The sequence below is a fragment of the Mirounga leonina genome, unplaced genomic scaffold (assembly GCF_011800145.1).
Source record: "Mirounga leonina isolate KUSES-001 unplaced genomic scaffold, KU_Mleo_1.0 Mir_170, whole genome shotgun sequence".
NCBI classification, from domain to species: Eukaryota; Metazoa; Chordata; class Mammalia; order Carnivora; family Phocidae; genus Mirounga; species Mirounga leonina.
The window spans coordinates 31,282,047-31,302,681 of NW_023270433.1; the positions used below are offsets into that span (position 1 = coordinate 31,282,047).

Genomic DNA, 20,635 nt, shown 5'->3' on the forward strand with positions numbered 1-20,635 from the left:
TCCTCCAATATTTTATGGATGCTGCTTCCAGATAATCTTTCAACAAACATTTAATCAGGTTTACTATGTAACTAGGGGCTAGGTAAAGAGAAATAAAACAGCTCCTGTCCTCAGGAGCTCACAGTCTATAAGGAAGACAGATGTCCAGATGGTTGTAATCTGGGTTGAAGGTACACCATGAGAGAGGTGTGTCATAGGAGGGACACGAAGACCAGAGGCAGGGGCAGAGGTGAGAGCCAAGCTGAGTGTTGAAGAATAAGTCAGTTGAAGAAATAACAAGAAAGGGAGTTTCAGACCGAAGGAATGTGTGCAAAACCATGGGATGAGATGGCATGGCCAAAGACAGAGAAAGAATGAAATTGGCAAATTTTAAGATGTTCTACAGTGAAATTTAAATCTGTCTTTCTCTGCTTATTTGCTCTTCTGTAAGAGGCCATTGTTGACTAGGGGAAGAAGTGTTGGATTTGGAACAGGAATAACTGAAAAATCATGATTGCATTTAAACTTACAGAGTGTTATACCGTGTGTGGCAGGCTCAGTTACACAGATAAGAATGATGGAGGAATTATTACAGATGGTGAAACTGATGCTCCATGAGTATCAATACTAGTGTGACTGTTTTGCTTCTCAGTCCTATTTGTGGAGACCCAGAGAAGCTTCCCTGCCATTTGTCACAGCTCAGTTTACTCTGCATCCCACAAAAGACTGTGACTCATGGAAGATAAGGACCTATTGAATTCATCTCAGTGTCCCCAGCACCCACTGGGCAAATAGCCTCCCAAGGGTAACTGTTCTGAATCCCAGAGAAGACTCAAGACTCTGCCACTTCCTGGGGCCAGGTACGGCCTGCATTAGAAGCTGGTGAAAAATAGGATCCTCGCCTTGCCGGCTCATCACAAAGGTCGAGTGAGGCAGGGTAGCCTTCTTGCTCATAGTAGGCACGCAATAACCACTGTCCTCCTGTGCATGGGAGAGGCGCAATATAGTCTCCACATATACTTTTCCTTCCATGCTTGCCTTTCTGATCCTCCGGAAAAGAAAAGGATGGTCAAAACCCTGCATACCCTAGAAATAAGTCAAGTAAACTAATATTGAAAAGTGTCTGTTGGATTGGAAACGGGGCCTTTTTTTTTTTTTTACCTTAGTAAGATCCATTTCACTCCAAAGATTGGACAACAAGTTGCAACACATTGAGATGTGAACTCGGTGCAGCTCATACTTCCCCTCTCTCCTCTCTGCTACTATGTCCACATCAAATCTCCAAACTCAAATATCAGTCAGTGGTTTCCAGGCAAGGATGCCAGGCAGAACTCCTATCTCCCAAGTCCCAACCACCACCAGGCCAGAAATAAGAATCACTTAAGAATGTTAATTGAATGCTATAATTACAGTCTATGCATAAATAGGCATTTTGCGCTGATGTTGTACACTGCCAAGAAAATATTTACTTGGCTAACTCAAGTCCACGACCAAGTCTATTTTTTTCACAACAGAAATAATACTTTAATTTGGCATCACCAGACACACCAGAGTGAATAATCTTGGCTATTTCCAACATAATCAAGATGTCTTTTATGCTTTTCCCTCTTATTAGTCATATGTCTTCTTTCTTTGCAGGATCTATATGTAAGTTATCTGTGGGTTCTTTTGCGTTCCTTTCTGACTTTTCTTGAGATCAGCTGTTTATTGGAGTTTCCTTTGGGGAAGGGCTCAGGGAAGTGAGCTGGGGAGGTCTGAAACTTTGGTTTGGGTTTCTTGTCTCAAAACCCCACTTCATCAAATCTATGGTTTTCTTTGCATTTGGATGCTTCTTTCCCTTCGGATTTTTGGCCCATGCCGTTCACAGCAAAGCCCTGTAAGTCATAGGCTCTCTGGCAAATAGCAAATGTGGTCTCCTCAGTCTCTTTCCCCCACACCTCACATCGGCCATTTGCCCCGCACCAGCACTCGGTCTCGGACAGTGGATTCGATGGAGCCTGTGATTTCTGCCTTCAGCACTGATTTTGCAGTCGGTCTCAGGGAAGCAGATGGTCCTCTACAGGGACATTCATTCCTATTAATCTGGTGACCCACCCAGCCCAGGCCTCGCCATTCTAATCAAAAGTTCCTTTCAGGCTGGGAACCCTCACATTTAGGAAGTCTTTTTCTTGGTCAAGCCCTGACGTGGTCACCAATCCTCTCTTATTTTCCTCTAGATTTCACAGTATTTGGTAGAAATGCTTCACAATTTGTGGCTTTTTCCTTGTTTTATATAAAATGACGGACTTTTTCTCCCCCTCCTTATTTTTTTTTCTCACTTATTTTCAGTGGGTGTCTAGGAAGGGAGGGGAATTAAGAATGCTAAAGGTGCTGCCACCTTTAACCAAAATATTCCTGAAGGTCTTTTTAAACCCAAATCCCGTCATTGAGTTCCTACCCTTCTGGATCATGCATCCTGCAAATTGCTTCAAAGACTGTTGTGGAGGAAGATGAGGAATGCATATGTAAATTTTAAAATGTCACTTTCTTCCACTTACCCCTCTCTAAACTTTGATGCCTGTTCATCTCTTTGGAAGCATCTTCATTTTTTACTTTCTTTTCTGTCATTTCTCTCAGCCAAACTGGAAACTCTTCAGTTCTCTGAAAGAGGTCAAAGAGATACTCTCCTCATTCCCTCTAGTCAGGAGAGCAAAATGGCCCTCTTCAGAGACCTAATTAGTTCTCTTCCTTCATGGCCAAGCCGTGTGGCCTGGATCTCTAAACAAACCTCCAGAGCGACACGGTTCCCCCCTCGAAACTCTTGCAACCGCTGCCATGGAAACCAGTCTTGATTGAAAGGGCTTCTGGGAGAACCGCTCTGGGGCACCCCCACACCACACCCCTTCTGAGCAGATCTGCTATATATTACAGAGGTGAACCCCAAGTCAGCCGAAGAGCCCCCTCACTCCTTCCACCCACATCCCCTGTGGGGCCGCTGAACAGCAGAAGCATGGCAGAAGCAGCCTGCTCACCAGAGTTCCCACCTGCTTCCTGCACCTGTTTCCCTGGAGTCCTGATCCAAGGGGAAAGAAAAGATGATTCAACCTTGCCTGTATGTTTATCGGGCTGGTAGAACATCATTCAATATGGAAAATCATGCAAGTAGAGTCCCAAAGAAATGGATCACTGGATTGACAATTCCCCTGGATTCATTGTGTTCATAGCTGGGAAATAAGGTACCCCAAAAAGATACTTTCAGGATCCTTCCAGAGCAATAGGAGCGAGGATGAAATCCTGACCTCTCACTGGTGTGAACAAAACAGCATTGTAGGAGCCTAGATCCAAGAGCAATAGCTTCTACTAAGACCGCCATTAAGTGTATTCAAGAATCTCTATTCACAGCAACAGTGAGGGGCACCATTTACACCTGGTCTCAATTAATCACACAAGGGATTACTAGAAAGATGGTGAGGATCCTGGAAGAAAATGGAAGGGACCATAGGAGTATTTTTAGAGTGATTATGCTGTTGATGATTACTTCTTAAGTCAAAATGTTTTAGTGTTTGGCTTTGAATAAATCTTCCAAGAAGGTGGAAATTGAGAGGTAAGGGCTGACCTTGAACTTATGTCTTAAAGCACTTTGAGGTTAGAAACCAGCCTCTCCAGAGGTGCTTCTGAGTATGAGAATGGAGCCTGTGTCCTTCCCAGGCCAACACACCCTCTTCCTATGGTCAGCGTTGGCATGGGAGTGGCAGCCACACAAATGGAAATACCCAAATGGATCACAGCCGTTCTGGTTTTGTCACCGTGACTGCGAATATGACCAAATAGAACTTCCCAACTCTATCAAAGATCGCAGGACTTTTGAACGAGAAAGATCTTACAGATTCTGACCTCTGCATTTCAAAAAGACAGTAGGTAAAGTGCTTTGCTCAGTTTACTTTTTTGAACTATGTAAGGATGAGCAGTCAGTATTACAACCAAGAAATTTCCTCCCTGATGTTTTCATAACCCTCTCTAATACTGAAAACACAAAGGGAAAAATAATACAGAAATGTAGCCCCAAGGTAGATGCCTGCAGTCTGAAGGGAGTGTTCTAAGAGACTCCAGCTTGAGTGAAGAAGGCACGGAGGACTGGGCACCAACGTGGGAAAGTGCCAGGGAAAAGCAGGGATGATCCACTCACTAGGGATGCAAGGAAGTTATTTATTCTGCACATTAAATCAGATCTGGTTCATGGCCCCTTCCACCAAAAGCAGAAAGTCCAAGATCTTATCCTCATGGCACCCTCCCCTCCCCTAGATTGTATGAAAACTCCAAGGACTTATACATTTAGATACTCTTGTTGAATAGGGAAGACCCCCCCCCCCCCGCCCCGCCGCCGGGCTCTCTTTCATGGACCCTGGAATTAATCTCCCACCATCTGTCCAGGTGCAACCATCCATGTAGTGTTCCCTACCATCCATCCATTCAGTGTCCCCCACCTCCATCCAGTGAGCCCCCATCCATCCAGTGTCCCCCACCATCTACCTACTGTCCCCCACCATCCACTCAGTGTCCCTCACCATCCATCCAGTGTTCCCCACCATCCATACCAGGTATCCTACCATCTGTCTAGCACTGCTATTTCCTGCAGATAAGTCTTACTTTTCTGTGTCCTGCAGGCCAAAATGGCCCTTCAAAAGGAGGTCATGATGGTTCAGACATCCACCCAGGTAGTGAAAGGTCGTGAAATCTGCACCCTCCTTCTGAGGAATCCACCAGGGGTCAGGCTACTTACCTCTTCAACACCACTAAACTTTGGGGATAGTCCACTCTTTTCTCCCATAGGTGTTTGTGACTTCATCAAAAAAGGCCCAGACCTCAGAAAAAGCCCAGCCCAGGTGAAACCATGTTATTTATGTAGGTGTTTAGGGGTTTTTTGGTTGTTGCTTTTTTTAACTGGGCATTTTACACAGTGCTTGGTATATGTCAGGCATTATTCATACGCTGTTCAAGTCTCACAATTCTTTGTAGTAGATAGAGATTCTAAGCAACTTACCCAAGGTCACTCCAGCTGGAGCTGAGAATCTGAGATTCTGATTCAAATAGGATTCCCCAATGTACAGATCTGAAATAGCACATTCTGGCTCACTGTTGCTAACTTTTGTGAACCCCAGAATCATAGAGCCGGAAAGGTGATCTTCATCAAGACCTCCTGCTAACATTTCAGTCCCCTCCAATAGAGCAGAGAAGTGGAAGCTCTCATCATTGGAAGGTCTTCTGCAGCACAGATAAAAATCTACCTTCCCTCAGTTTCTCACAAGTCTCCTGGCTGTAGCCTCCGGGGCCACACACAGCCAACCCAATCCCTTCTTCCTCTTGATAGCATTTCAGAGCTCCAACAGAAGCTCTCCTGTCTTCTTTCTTTTACAGCCTAGTCACCCCCAGATTCTTCAACTCTTTCATCTATGGCTGATTTCAACCCTTGCCTTTTATTTCTGGTGTGCAGCTGGGTCACGAGGGAGTTATGAAAGAAGTATCAACTATCGTTAGTGACATTACTGGGCATTTGTATTGATCCTCAACCTACTCTTTGGTAGACTCTACCAGGTGCCAGAAACATTTGAACACAACTCATAGGTGATTTAGGAAATCCTTGAAAAACCCACCTACTGGGTAACAAGATGTTTACCTGTAATTACCTCAGAGCAAAAGTTAAGCACTTTGGAATATTGAAGACATTTTAAAAGATTATTTTCAAAATTTGCAAGAGGGGAAAATACGAGAACATCTGTTCTTTAAAATCACTATAAAATATTCATGTACAAATAACTTAAAAATACAGAGTAGCAAATCTATTTGGAGTTATTTGGGTATGTGAGTTCAGAAAGTCTCTGCTGGGAAGAGAGAATTTTCCCTAAGAGTTCCTTCCTAAATCTTTTTATCTTACAATTTTCTTTATAATACTACACCTTTCCTCAGGGATTATTGCCATGATATTTAAATAGGGTTTTTTTTTTTTATAATAAGGGTTTTTAAAAATAGATCTTTCTTGGCAAGTGAGAGAAGTTCTTTTGGAACTGTTCTAGTCTCTGAGATAAACATTATGTAAAGGAGTGTTTATGCCGTGAACCCAGAGATTCACCTGAAGCACCATAATGCTGTCTACAGAGCAGCTTGACATCTATGAAATTCGTTCTAGCATCGAATGTAGGAAGGCCCTCGGGAGGCCCCTGGTTCTTGGACATTTTTCATCATTTCTAATGCCTGTGTTACTCTCCATTTAAGGACTCTTGTTAGAGTTTGCTAATCTTGACATAATCTTGGTGACTTTTTGGTAAGGTCAGAACAGAATTCTCTTAGATACTAACGGCTCTCCAGCCCTTTTTTATGTGCAATTCTATTTGACAGTGTTTCTGGATTTTACTGAAAGTCGAACTATGGAGCTGACTCGCTTTATAAAATTTGTGATGCCCAAATAAGATTGCCAGATTTAGAAAAAAAATGCTCAGTTAAATGTAAATTTCATATAAGCAACAAATTTTTTTGTTAAAATACTATAATTTATTGTAGAAAATTTAATAAACATTGAGAAATTAAAAGAATAAATTTGAAATGATTTGTAATCCCATTATCAAGTGATAACTGTTGTTAGAACTTTAATGTATATTATTCCAGTCTTGTTATTATGTATATAGGCATGTTTTTATAAAAATAAAATCACGTTGCATGTAATCTGCTAGTTTACATAACAATATATCATGAATATATTATGTCCGTAAGTGTTAAGAACACGGTTTAAAAGGAATACACTTAAGCAACAAATTTTTAGTAAGTATGTCCCAAACACTATATTTCACCTGGCATCCCTATGCCCAAACTCAGTGTCAAAGGGCCTATGTTAATTTTCTCTAATGAACTGTAGAAATATTTCCATTGTGTGACAGAATAAAAACTGCATCTATTTTTTTAATCTTTATTAAAGACATAACAAATCCTTTCTTGAAAAAAAAAAGCGGGGAGCATGTGCCAATTGAGGCATATGGCTAGTCTCACCCAATGTATGTGCTTTGCACGGAGTTAGAATCTGGGCCTCTACTCATTTGTTAAGAGCTGATAATTGGGGGAAACTACAAATGAGCTGAAAACAAAACAAAACAAAAAAGATGAAGTGGAAGGAAATGCTCTCAGCAGCCGAAGGATGGCGAAGAGGTCAGAGATTTTGTGTCTTACCACCATTTCCCCCACATCTAGCACTGTGTCCAATACACAACAAATACTTGCATAATAACATATAGATGAATGAATGAATGTCATGCTCAAAGGCTCTTTCTCAAGCCACTGCTACAAGATACCCGGAGACCTCTCAGATCTCAGAATTGTATTAGTCTCTAAAATAAAAGACTAAGCTTTAAAATGTGTGGCTGTGTGAGTGAATGAATTTTGACAAGAAACAAGTTTATCTTCCCTAAATGAGACTCTGCTTCTTACCTGAGATGAAATAGATAAAATAGACTGAAGTTTGAATGAGAAGCCATATAACTGTTTCCAGTAGAAGGAACACTACTTATGATGAAATAGTTTCAGAACCAATGACCACCACTGCCACCACCGTGACCATAATTCCCCATTGAAGAAGGACACTCCATGCTGAAATGTTGATGTGCACGGTAGAAGGCCAGGGATCAGTGATTCTTAATGGAACAAATGGAACAAAGTGGAGGGGGATAGGATGGGATGAGATGGAATGGGACAGACAGGATAGAACTGGGACACCTGTATTGAATAATGATAAAAATGTCAAATGCCAAGATTTTATTTATGTTCAGACGACATCTTAAAGGCATTGTGTGTCTTCCTTCTCCCGAACAGAAGAATTTTCTAAGAAAGGGTGACCGGTATTTTTGAGTAATCTACTAAAGTACTGATCAGAAATTTTGCTTCAAGTAACTGGGCATCAGGGTGGATGCTATGTAAGTAGCTAAATGGAGATTCATGTAACTTTCTTGTGCAAAGCCTGTGAAGCCAAAGATGTTTTAAGTTTTAATCACTTCAGCTGAGCATGCACCAAAGTTGGTCTCTCTCCTACTATTCTATGGTCCTTGAATTTGTGATCACTCAGAGAATTTGACCTATACCTCATCAATTTCATGAGCGAAAACACTAGCCAGAAAAATGCAAGTAACCAATATACATCTCTTTCTGCAAGAGGGAGATTATTTCCATATAAAAGAACTATAATCCTTTTTTCCATGATTCAGATAGATAAAGGTTTTATTTTTATCATATAAATGCACATTTTCATAGACTTTTATTGTTGTTTTGTTTATCCCAATTCATTTTGCAACTTCATCAAAAAAATTCAATGTGGATATTTTGTTTTCCGAAGTTGATTGAAGCAAATATGGACAGTGAATGGTCTCCAATTCTATATATTAAATTCTAAGGATGCATTTTCTGTGCTGTGCTGGGCAGAAAACAGCTATTATGGAAAGTCATTTAAAGAAGCAAACAAGCTTTTGTAATCTGTTCTTCAGCAATACACGTATAGTTGCCTTCATAAAATGAGCCTCTGCTTTTACTGGATTTGAAATTTTATTTGAAAATGAGAAATACAAATTTTTACTTAAAGGAGTATGCTGAACAGGTCAATCTGATCAACATAAAGAACTGAATTGTATTTGCTTGGGAATGTATTACCATCCATCCTTATCCAAAAATGTGCATGAGGTAATATAACCCAAAACACATGTGCAAGTGTAATTAAAAATACTGAGAAGGCACAACCTTGTAGATATTTGAAGTCAACTGATATGTTCTCCTGAGGTTTTGGGTTGTGTTGGTTTTGAGTTTTTTGTTTGTTTGTTTGTTTATTTTGCTAGAACACACAGCTTTTTCAACCATACCCCACACATTGTGGTGTCAGCACCTGTTATGGACTGAATGTTTGTGTCCCACGAAAATTCATATGTTAAAACCCTAACCTCTAACGTGATGGTATTTGGAGGTGTGGTCTAGGAGGTAATTAGGTCATGAGAGTGGAGGCTCATGAATGGGATTACTACCATAATAAAAGAGACCCCCTTCTGCTATGTGAGAAGACAGCCATCTACGAAGCAGGAAACTGGTCCTCACAAGACACCAAATCTGCCAGAATGTTGATCTTGGACTTCCCAGCTTCCGGAACTATGAGAAATAAATATCTGTTGTTTAAGCCACCCAGTCAATGGTACTTTTGTTATAGCAGCCTGAACAGAGTAATATAGTACCCATCTATTCTTTGTCTGTACCTGAACATACTCAGGATTATAAATGGTGCACTTAAAGTGTGAACCCAAAATCTGGCCACAAAGCAACAAAACATCAGTAGATCATTTTCCTTGTTCTGGACACCATACTCCTCACTGTCACCTTTTTATGTTGCCTTGTTGACATTCCAAAATAGCTATTTAAAAGATATATTTTATATTTTATTTTATCATTGCTTATTATAGAATGAAAATGAAAGTTAACATGCCAACACATTTTAAAGCACTTTAATGTGCTTTGCTTTTCCCCACATCCTTGTACATCAGATTTGTCCGTTTCAACCGGGGGGCCATTGCCTTGAGGAGAATAAGGATTGTTAAAGCTGGAAGGCGAACAGAAAAGATGTTAGTTTAACCTTTAACTTCCAAATTAGGATCTAACAACTGTGAGAATCAGGAATATCATTTTCAAAAACAAAGTTTTGGGTGGAGAAGAAAAATGTATGGGTTCAAAAGAGCCAAAACTTAGAGGGCTCAGTTTTTTGTTGTTGTCGTTGTTGTTTTTAGAGGTTTTAGTTTTTAGTGTCCACCATGAGCAGGTAGAATGCAGGATGTGAGTAAGAATAGGAAGTAACACGGCCTTTCGGGCAGCTCTGAGTCCCCCACTGGAGCTCAGGGAAACATGGTCCTTTCCTCCAATGGACATGCAGGCATGAAGAACTGGAAGGGGCAGTGAACTGCTTCCTCCAGTCTTCTTTGCCTGAACACACCACCTTCACATCTACTCTACTGTAGTGGACCCGTGGGGCTCAAAATACCTACAGGGCCATTTTCTCCCAGAGTCCCTGACAACAACTGGAGCACCCTTCCCCACCCCACTGTTCTGGGGTTACAGACTTATCTAGGCTCTCTGTCAGCCCTGATCTGTAATTAAATAATATTAATTAACTAATTTAAGTATGTGTACATTTTTTAAATGCACAAAGCACAAGCGTACAGTTGGATGGATTTTCACATCTACACAGGTCAGGAAATGGACCATGACTAGCACCCCAGAACCCCTCCTTGGGCCCCTCCTAATCATTAATGCCTCTTTCCCAAAGGTAACCACTATTCTGTTTTCTATCACCATAGATTAGTTTTGCCTGTTTTTGAACTTTATACAATATGCATTCTTTTGCATCTGGTTTCTTTCACTCAATATTATGCATGTTTTATTCATCTCTGTTGTCACCCATAGCTATAGTTTATTCATTTTCATTGTTGAAGAGTGTTCCAGTGAATCAATGTCACAAATTCTCTATTTTGTTGTTGTTGTTCAACTGATGATGGATATTTGAATGGTTTACGGGTTTTGACTACTACAATGTTGCTGTGAACATTCCTGATCGTGTTTTCCGATGCCCACATGAACACATTTTTGTTGGATTTTTTTTTTTTTTTTAAGATTTTATTTATTTGACAGAGAGAGACATAGCGAGAGAGGGAACACAAGCAGGGGGAGTGGGAGAGGGAGAAGCAGGCTTCCCGCAGAGCAGAGAGCCCGATGCGGGGCTCGATCCCAGGACCCTGGGATCATGACCTGAGCCAAAGGCAGACACTTAATGACTGAGCCACCCAGGTGCCCCAGATTTTTGTTGGATTTATACCTAAGAGGGAAACTGCCACTGGGTCACAAGCTATGTGTATATTCAGCTTTAGTAATTGCTGATAAGCAGTTTTCCAAAGTGGTTGTATTTGCTTGAACCCTAAGAAATTATAGTTTTTGCAGGTCAAAGCTGAATATTAATAATTTCAATGGCTCGACCTCCAATTTACACCTTTACCAGCTGTGTGTGAGAGTTCCATTTGCTCCACATCCTCTCCATCATGTGATATTATCACCCTTTTAGGTTTAGCCATTCTAGTGAGTGTGCAGTGTTAGCGCTCTTTAATTTTAATTTCCACTTTCATGATAACTAATGATCCTGAGCCTTTTTTCATATTCTTACGGGCCATTTGCTTATCTTCTTTTTTGAAGTTCTGTTCAAGGTTTCTTGCTTTTTTTTTTTTTTTTTTTTTTTTTGGTTTCTTGCATTTTTAAAACATTGAATTGTCTCTTTTTCTGATTGCCTATGCATGTTGCTTTTATATTCTGGACACAAGTTTCTTGTCAATATATGTATTGCAAATGACTTCTCCCATTTGGTGGTTTGCTTTTCACTTTCTTAATAGTATATTTGATGAACAGAAGTTCTTAGTTTTCATATCGTCCAATTTTCTAATGTTTTCCTTTTTGTTTAGTGCTGCTTCCACCCTAATATTTAAGAACTCTTGGGGCACCTGGGTGGCTCAGTCAGTTAAGTGGCTGCCTTCGGCTCAGGTCATGATCCCAGGGTCCTGGGATCGAGCCCCGCATCGGGCTCCCTGCTCAGCAGGGAGTCTGCTTCTCCCTCTGCCTCTCCCTCCACTCGTGCTCTCTCTCTCACGCTCTCTCTCTCTCACAAATAAGTAAAATCTTTTTTTTTTTAAAAAAGAACTCTTTGTCTACTCCAAAGTCATTAATATAATCTTCTATGTCATAGTTCTAGAAGCTTTATAATTTTAACTGTCACATTTGTAGCTATAATCCACTTGGAGGTGATTTTTGCATAAGGTGTGAAGTGGGTGAAAAGATTCAAATTTCTTCCATATGAATATCCTGTTGACCCAGAGCCATTTATTGAAGTAAGTTTTTTATTATTGTACCCAGTGTCCTCTTTGTCATCAATCAGATAACTGGACAAGTGTTGGTCAGTATCTTGATTTTCTGTTCTATACTACTGGATTGTTTATATATCTTTTACCAATATTACACTCTTGTAATTACTATAGCTTTAGCTGGAAATGTAAATCTTCCAATTTCATTCTTCAAGATTGCCTTAGGTATTCTTAGGTATTTTCTGTGCTCTGTGTCATCATACAAATTTTGGAAGCAGCTTGTTAATTTCCACACACACACACACAAGCACACACACACACATCTGCTGACATTTTGATTAGGCTTATAATAATCTATAAACTAATTTGGGGGGAAGTGATAATATTGAGTCTCCTAATCCATGAATGTGGGATAGGCTTCCACGAGCCTCATTCTTCTGGTGAAGCAGCAAATGCTTCAAGAGAAAAAGCAACGCAGAATGGCAGGCTCATCTCAATGAGTCTTCTTTCAAGGATCTTGACACTCTAAATCCTGGTTTCTGGGTAGCTCATCAACAACTTTAAGCAGATTATCTTCCCCTAGTTTTTCTTGGACAGGGATTGCTCTGATGCAAGCTTATCCATCAAAGTGGAAGCGAGCATAAGATGGAGAGTAAAAGTGGCCCAAAGCAGGAGTCAGCTATCCAACAAAGTTGAGTTCAAATCCAGGTTTTGATACTTAACTGTATTTGGGATCCTAACAAGCCTGAGTTTCCTTTAAAAACATCAGATTAAAGGGCACCTGGGTGGCTCAGTTGGTTAAGCGACTGCCTTCAGCTCAGGTCATGATCCTGGAGTCCCGGGATCGAGTCCCGCATCGGGCTCCCTGCTCGGCAGGGAGTCTGCTTCTCCCTCTGACCTTCCTCCCTCTCATGCTCTCTGTCTCTCCTCATTCTCTCTCTCTCAAATAAATAAATAAAATCTTTAAAAATAAATAAATAAATAATAAAAACATCAGATTAAAGACAGAGACAGGAGATGATGGGGTGTCTTCAGGGAACGGCTCTTCTTCCGGAAGAAGGATACAGGAAGAGGGGCGCCTGGGTGGCTCAGTCGGTTGAGTGTCTGACTCTTGATTTCGGCTCAGGTCATGATCTCACGGTTGTGCAATTGAGCCCCATATCTGGCTCTGTGCTCAGCATGGGGTCTGCTGGAGATTCTCTCCCTCCCTCTGCCCCCCATCCTCTCAAATAAATAAATAAAATCTTAAAAAAAAAATAAGGGCGCCTGGGTGGCTCAGATGGTTAAACGTCTGCCTTCGGCTCAGGTCATGATCCCAGGGTCCTGGGATCGAGTCCCGCATCGGGCTCCCTGCTCCACGGGGAGCCTGCTTCTCCCTCTGCCTCTCTCTCTCTCTGTCTCTCATGAATAAATAAATAAAATCTTAAAAAAAATAAAATAAAATAAAAGAAGGATGCAGGAAGAGAAGACTGAACATGTAGGGAGAGGACCGTGTGTTACTGGCAGTTACTGTATGTGTTCACCATGCACCAAACACTGCCATCACACACGGTGGTCCTCACGTCACAGATGAATCAACTAAGGATTAAAGAGTAACTTCTCCCAGTTCTCACAACTAGCAGCCATCAGTGATGGAGCCTGGAGTTCAATCCAAGCAGCCTGATTCAGGGCATCTGCTCTTAGCCAGAGACGAGCACTGAGCCTCAGAGTTTAAACTTTCTTCTGCATTCACTGGAGAGCTTTCAGATTTCAGATGGAAAGGTGAATAAATCTCTCAACATAGATTTTAGGTGAATCTCTCAATATAGATTTTATATTGAGATTCCTATGTCATTGTCTTGTAGTCTTTAAAACAAAAGAAAACAAACAAAAAAATAAAATGCCTGCAATTTATTAAGTCATGTATCTAAAGAGACCACCACCCAACTTGATGTAAATGTTATCCTATTTCTTGGTTTTATATTTCTGTCTTGAATTCCTGGATTCAGAATTCCTACAAAACAAAAGTATCTCTTAGGAAATGGGTACATGTAAAAAGCAAAACAGAAAAAGAAATGGATACCTGTGCTGTATTATATCTGGTCTCTCTGTATCTGGGTTCCTTTCTGACCTATTTCCACATGTTCGAGATTGCTGTTCTTATCAGCTATATTGTTTTTGCGTTTATTATTACTACTTTTTAATTGCTTTAAAAAAAATCTCTCAATAGTACAATCTTGTCAATACTTCTATGCATGTCTTCTGCTGGCATGGGGGATTTTAGATGCTATTGATATTTTTAATAAATTATTTCAATTTCTCTGGTTGTGAAAATAGTATGCATTTTTTAGCTTATTTTTATGTGAACATCATCTTTTTTGAGATTAATTCTTAATCTATTATTAGCTTTTTCTTTTTCCTTGTTGTCATCTTATCCCATTTGTTCTTTTCATTAAAACCTCATCGTTGTCTGCCTTTTGGCAGAGACATTCTAGCTTTGCATATTCTAAGTAGGTGATATTATCTAGTGTTGTTTCTTACATACTTAAATACCGCATAAATGTATCACCTCTAAGCAACTGGGCCAGTATTGTTGTCTTCTTATTTTTTAGATTCCTACTGTCTTAATGTCTTAGTTCAGGCTACTATAAGAAATTACCACAGACCCGGGTGGCTTAAACAACATTTACTTCTCACAGTTGTGGAGGCTGGGAAGTCCGAGATCAAGGTGCCAGCAGATCTGGTATCTGGTGAGGACCCACTTCCTAGTTTGCCGATGGCTGTCTTCTCATTATATCCTCACCTGGCAGAGAGCAGAGAGGGAAGCAAGCCATGTCCCGTCTCTTCTTATAAGGGCACTATTCCCATTCATGAGGGTGGAAACTCTCCCAATACTATCACATTGGGGGTTAGGGTTTCAACATAGGCACGGGGCCGGGGGTGGACACAAACATTCAGTCCATAACACACTTTGGCTTGATGTTGAAATTGTCTCTGGACTTACAAAGATGATTTGATGAGATGCTACTTCATTGGCCGGCATCTTGAGATATTTACCAGGCCTGTGAATTTAATGGCTTGGTTGCCTGTTGGGTCTTTTATTAAAGTGATTTTTTTAATCAGTTGATAGTGAGGATTCTCAACATGATTTCATGCATCCTAAAATTATAGCAATAATAAATTTGAGTATTTGTTATATGCCTGACCCTGTACTAAATGGTCTGCATTCATCATCTCCTTTAATCCTCCTCAAATAACTATCACCAACCCCTTTATCATATGACAACCCCAACCCAGACGCTAAGGGACAGAGTGTGATTCAAACTCAGGTCTTTCTAACTCCAAAGTCTATGTGCTCTGCTCTATTTAATGTTAGCACCATGTGACCCAGCCTGCTTTTCAATAATGCTGACAATTTGACTGAACTCACCCTCTCTGATCTTTGACTTCATTAGTGGCTTTCTGTGTATTCGCTCTTGCCGTATAAAACCTTTCGGCATTTCTTTCAAGCATATAAAATAAAAAAACCTAGTGGAAATTTTATGGCAAGAATTGGGATAAAAATTCAGAGTTTCAGGTCACATCACCATTCAAATTATATTTGAAAGTCCACACCATGTGTTGACTTCCTCGGGCTTAAAATCATTTCTGAAATTTTTCTGATTAGGAACTTGCATTTCCTTTCAATGTTTCCCTGTGCTATTTGGCATGTAGGCATCCAGAGATTCGGTTAACTGTAGAAAGAAAGTTTTTCATCACTGTTTTATGGAACCTTGTGTGGCACCTCCTGGAAGCAAAAGAGAACAGGACAAGCCCCTGGCGTAGCGCATGTGCCGAAGCCCCTGGACTTGCACCAGCAGGGAGCGCACGCAGGAGCCCCGCGGAGAGGAGCCACTGCTGGAGGACTGCATGGAGGAAGTCTCCCAGGCAGAGGCCACACCGCCTCTGCGCCCATCCCTTGGCTGCCCCTCTAGCCCAGGGCAGCCCCCGGCCAGCCCAAGCCTGGACTCCTGCACAGAGAAGCCTCTTCCGGCCCCTCTTTGTAGCACAGGCTCCTTCCATCATCTCTGAATCCCATCCTTGTAGTAGGTCTTCCTCCCAGCCCGTCAATGTGATTCTGAATTTCTGTAATCCAGTATTTCAGACAGGACTCCCACTTTTGTTTCAACTTCAAAACTGTAAAACACATTTTCAACATTTTCACAGGGATTTTACTTAGAACCTTCAATAGGTCCGAAGATGGAGCTTAGAAGCATAGAAAAATCCTCCCTACAGGTTTATCCTGAGTAATTAACAGGTTATGGATTCATTTATGCTTTAAAAAAAAAAAAAAAAAAAAAAAACCTCCACAAGAATACACTGCTTTCCTATGTCAGAGTCCCTCAGGTATCTCTCCTTTGGGGGCCTCTTAAGGTGACCGTGAAGCAGTATTTAGGCATTTTTGGGTCTTCTTGGCATGAGACCATCTACTAGCCAAACTATTGCTCATATTTTAATACCCCCCTTCTTCTGGCGCTTAGCATAGCTAGAAATGGCCTTTGTATTTTTTTTCCTCGTTTTTTGCAAATCTCAGATTAAGTAGGGTTTTATCCTTCACAACTCATCCTCCTAAGTCTCTGTCATTTCTTATTTTCAGCTCTGTTTCAGAGCTTCTGCTTCCATCTGTGTCCCAAAGCTTTTTATACTGTGTGTTCATCAGAGAGACCCCAGGGCAGTTATATTGATTTCTTTAGATGTAATAAGAAGAGTTCAGGCAAAAAAGTCACTATCTACTGATCTTTGGCCTTTGTTTCTTGTGTCTCTCCCCCCTCACCCCCGCCCCCCGCCCCACCAACTCTGCTGGACCACTGTTACCACCATCACTCCCAGTACTCCTGACTCTTCCAGCTGAAGGGTAAAACATTTCTCTTTCCCCTTAAGGGAAGAGAGACGCTAGCCTTCTCTCAACTCCTTCAACCCCCCAGGCTCCTTCCTACCTCAGGTCCTTTGCATGTTCTGCCTCTGCCTGGAACATTTTACCTGCCATCTCCACACACTCATTTCCTGCAGTGCAGCCTGGTTCCCCCTCTGGCTCCTCTCTTCTCCTATCCTTCAGGTCTCTGCTTCCATACCACTTCCTCAGACAGGCTTTTCTAACTAGAACTCCACTTCTCAGGTGGAAATTACATGTTCTATGGCATTCTCAAGCATATCACCCTGTTCTTCTCCCTCAGACCATCTATCACATTTCCAATTATATGCATAGTTGTGTTTGTTTCTCTCATACCCTGCTCTCCACTTTGCCTCTGAGCCCCATGAAGGCAGGAGCATGTTTGTCATTGTAACTACACACCCAGCCCAAGGCATGAAAAAGCACACGATCAATATTTAACTGGATGAGTGAATGAACCACCAAATGCTGAATATTTTAGGAACATTTTCCTAGAAGGCAGGAGAAAACAACAAATTTGAAACTGCAGTACTAGAAGAGTTTAGAGAATTCTCTATCATAATTTTATAGACCATTTGAGCCCAACCAGCTTCCCTGCGTTGTCACTTGGAAGAAACTAGTGCTGGGGGAACCCACCATCCCCGTTTGCTCATGGCCATCTTGGCTTGAGCATGCAAAGTCCTACATCTCTAGAAACTTTCTGGTCCCAGCCAACCCAGGATGGTAGATGACCCTACCTAGGACAGTCCTTGTCTTAACCCCACCTGGAATAAGAGAATAACAAGTTTTTCTGAGCTCTGAACGTTTTCTTTCAGCACCAAGATTGATCAATTTTTGTGGACATTCTGGATGTGTGAAAATCTCTTTAAATGTGACGACATATTTTGGCTAGAAACCAGCCCTGGGGCTGGGTTCTTATTTGGGTTGGTGTATTACCAGGAACCATACATTTGCTTTCTCCGGGAATGGCTGTTGCTAACTATGGCATATTTTGATTATATTGAGCTGTACAGGATGACATTTTTCTTCTTCCATATGTTGTTAAGATCTTTTCTTTCCACACGGACTTCAGGAATTTTTGGCCACTAATTATCTGGGGTTTCTTTTTCCAGCTGTTCTTGAGTTGTTTCTACCATAGTTCTTTGGGAACCGTATTACAAGAATTTTTCTTTGTTTTCTTTCTATTTCCTCTTTCACTTCCTTCAAGTTTACCTATACCTTGGGGAACATCCCTCCTCTGCCAATCCTCAAGGCTCTCTCTTGTGTTAAAAAGCCCTGCTATGGAATTTCTTGGTGCTGGCTGTCTTTACCCTCTTTTCTGTGAACCTAATTTTTCTTCCTGTTGGCTGGTAATAATTTCCAGTTTGCTGGTTATTGTTTCTAATGTCCTTTTTACAATTCCTTGAAGCTTGTGATTATAAAAAAGGGTTGATCCAAAATCTTCCTGTTTCTAAATTTCTGAGACACACTTTGTGAACCATTTCTTTTCTCTATCCTTCCTGTCCGCTTCCATTTTATTCCATCTTATCACAGTAATTACTAATAATACCATCTGGAGGTGTCTTCTTTCATTTAGTCACCCTTTTTTTCTTTCCTGAATTAATTTATTAACTAGTCTACTATTTTCTTTCTTTAAGGGTTTGCCTGCCTTGTAACTTAGCGGCCCTCATGACTCCTCCTCTGCTTTGAATTTTAACAGCGTTCTATTTTTGGAAAGGAAAAAAAAACCGACAAATGTGAATGCAGAGGCTTGTAATTCATTCTAACCCTATCATTCCACTTTTGCCATAGTGAGCTGATTATTGAGGCTGAATCCATGGCAATACCACCATCCAGTAGTTGCTATGTTCTCTGGATTTTAGACATGGGAGTTCAGGAACATCCTCACCTTTGTGAATCCAGACCAATAAAGTGATATGACATGTTATGATATGATGATATGATATGATAGATTGATTATGATATGATATGATATGATATGATATGATATGATATGATATGATACTGAGTCTATCCAGGACTTGGAAGAAGAAAATTCTATGGGTAATTATCTGAAAATCATTAAATAAGAGCTACATGTGATAAGGTGTAAAACAGAAGCACTTGGCTCCCAGAAGGACTGTCTCCAGCTCACAAATAATCAAATCAATTTGGAAATCTTAATAACCAAAATAACCTGCAGGCACAACAGACTCAGAGGTTTGGTGAGTCCACATGATTCCTCCATAAAACATGCCAAACACTATTTTCATTGACTTCAAGACACAGATACACACTCAGGAAACCTTTGATAATGTAAACATATTGGAAGGACACTGCAAGAACAACTCTCAGCCTCCCTCCCTCCCCCACCCCCTAGTCCCTCTCCCCTACAGTGTCTGCTTTCTTTGGGTCTCTCCTGTTCAGTTTTCCTAAGCAGGCACCATCCGAGGGGGCTGGATGATCAGCCTCCAAGTAGGAGTTTCTCTGTCAGGCAGCCTTCAGCTCCAGCTGGTCCAATCAAAACAGCAGAACTTGTTCTGCTCAAAGCATAAAGCTTTGTAAGCCATAAAAAATTGCGAAGAGGGGGCGCCTGGGTGGTTCAGTTGTTAAGCGTCTGCCTTCGGCTCAGGTCATGATCCCGGGGTCCTGAGATTGAGCCCTGCATCGGACTCCCTGCTCAGCGGGAAGCCTGCCTCTCCCTCTCCCTCTCCCACTCCCCCTGCTTGTGTTCCCTCTCTCACTGTGTCTCTCTCTGTCAAATAAATAAATAAAATCTTTTAAAAAAAAAATTGAGAAGAGGCTATTTTCTCGGAAGGGAACTACATAATTGGAAGCTGTGTAAGGAAAAATAAGAGTATGGACAGCTGATAAAACAAACCAGCAGACTGGAAGTTCTGACCAAGTTAGTGAGAAAGGAGGTAGAAGAGGCCGCCCGAGCTTTTCCGACGACACTTAACTGCTGTCTTTTGCCTCTGTGCCTTTTGCTTTGATGCATGAAGTTGACTTGGAGAGTCAATATTTGACTATGTTTCCTGTACGAAAATGGCTATTTCATTGGCTTTGATTTAATATCGATTACTTGAAATACCATTGGCTTTTTTTGCCCTCTTTTTGTACCCAAATCTTACTTATACTCCAAAGCCCAGTCCCAAGCCTAATAATGCCAGTCCATCGCGAACCTCCCTCAAGACCCCAGCTAACGATGCCCCCCTCTCAACTGTCTGCATGCTCATTTACCACGACCCTCATCACTGCCCACACCGTATTGTGAGTCTTCCCCTACATGGCCACTCTCAACTCCTAACCATGAACCTCATTTTCGGACCCTGTCCCCATTTCCCCAGTATCTGCCAGCACCTCCTCTCGAACTAAGTAGGACCTTACAGCAGGCAGAATAACAATTCATAGGTTACCTCACTTGGCAAAAGAGAATTGAGGTTTCAGATACAATTCAGGTTCCAATCAGCTGGCCTGGAGATAGGGAGATTATCCTGGTGTGCCCAGTCTAATCACTTGAGTGCTTAAGAGTAGAAGGAGAGGCTTAAGAGTAGAAAGAGAGGCAGAAGAGAGGGTGGGAGTGATGTAATGTGACTCAACCTGCCATAGTTGGCTTTGAAAATGGAGGAAGGGGCTACGAGCCGAGAAATGCAGGCAGCCCCTCGACACTGGAAAAGGCAAGGAAACAGATTCTCCCCTGGAGAGTCCAGAAGGACACAGCTCTGCCAACACCTTGATCTTAGCCCAGTGAGACCCATGTCTGACCCTTGACCTACAGCACCATAAAACAATACACAGGTGTTGTTTTAAGCCACTCAGTTTGTAGTGATTTCTTACCCAGGCCATAGAAAACAAATAAGAAGCTCAACAAATATTTGTT

General features: G+C 41.4%; 1 long non-coding RNA gene across 2 annotated transcripts in view; it reads right to left on the bottom strand.

The window, feature by feature from the left end:
• Positions 1-1,310: 1,310 nt before the first annotated feature.
• LOC118017896 overlaps positions 1,311-20,635 on the bottom strand; it is a 59,984-nt gene continuing 40,659 nt past the window's right edge. Inside the window, exon 11 of one of the 2 annotated variants that reach the window (XR_004681269.1) lies at positions 1,311-2,619. This is a non-coding gene — a long non-coding RNA (uncharacterized LOC118017896). Of the gene's footprint in view, positions 2,620-13,297; positions 13,861-20,635 lie in introns of those variants that run through there. The other variant, XR_004681270.1, reaches the window with a different exon arrangement.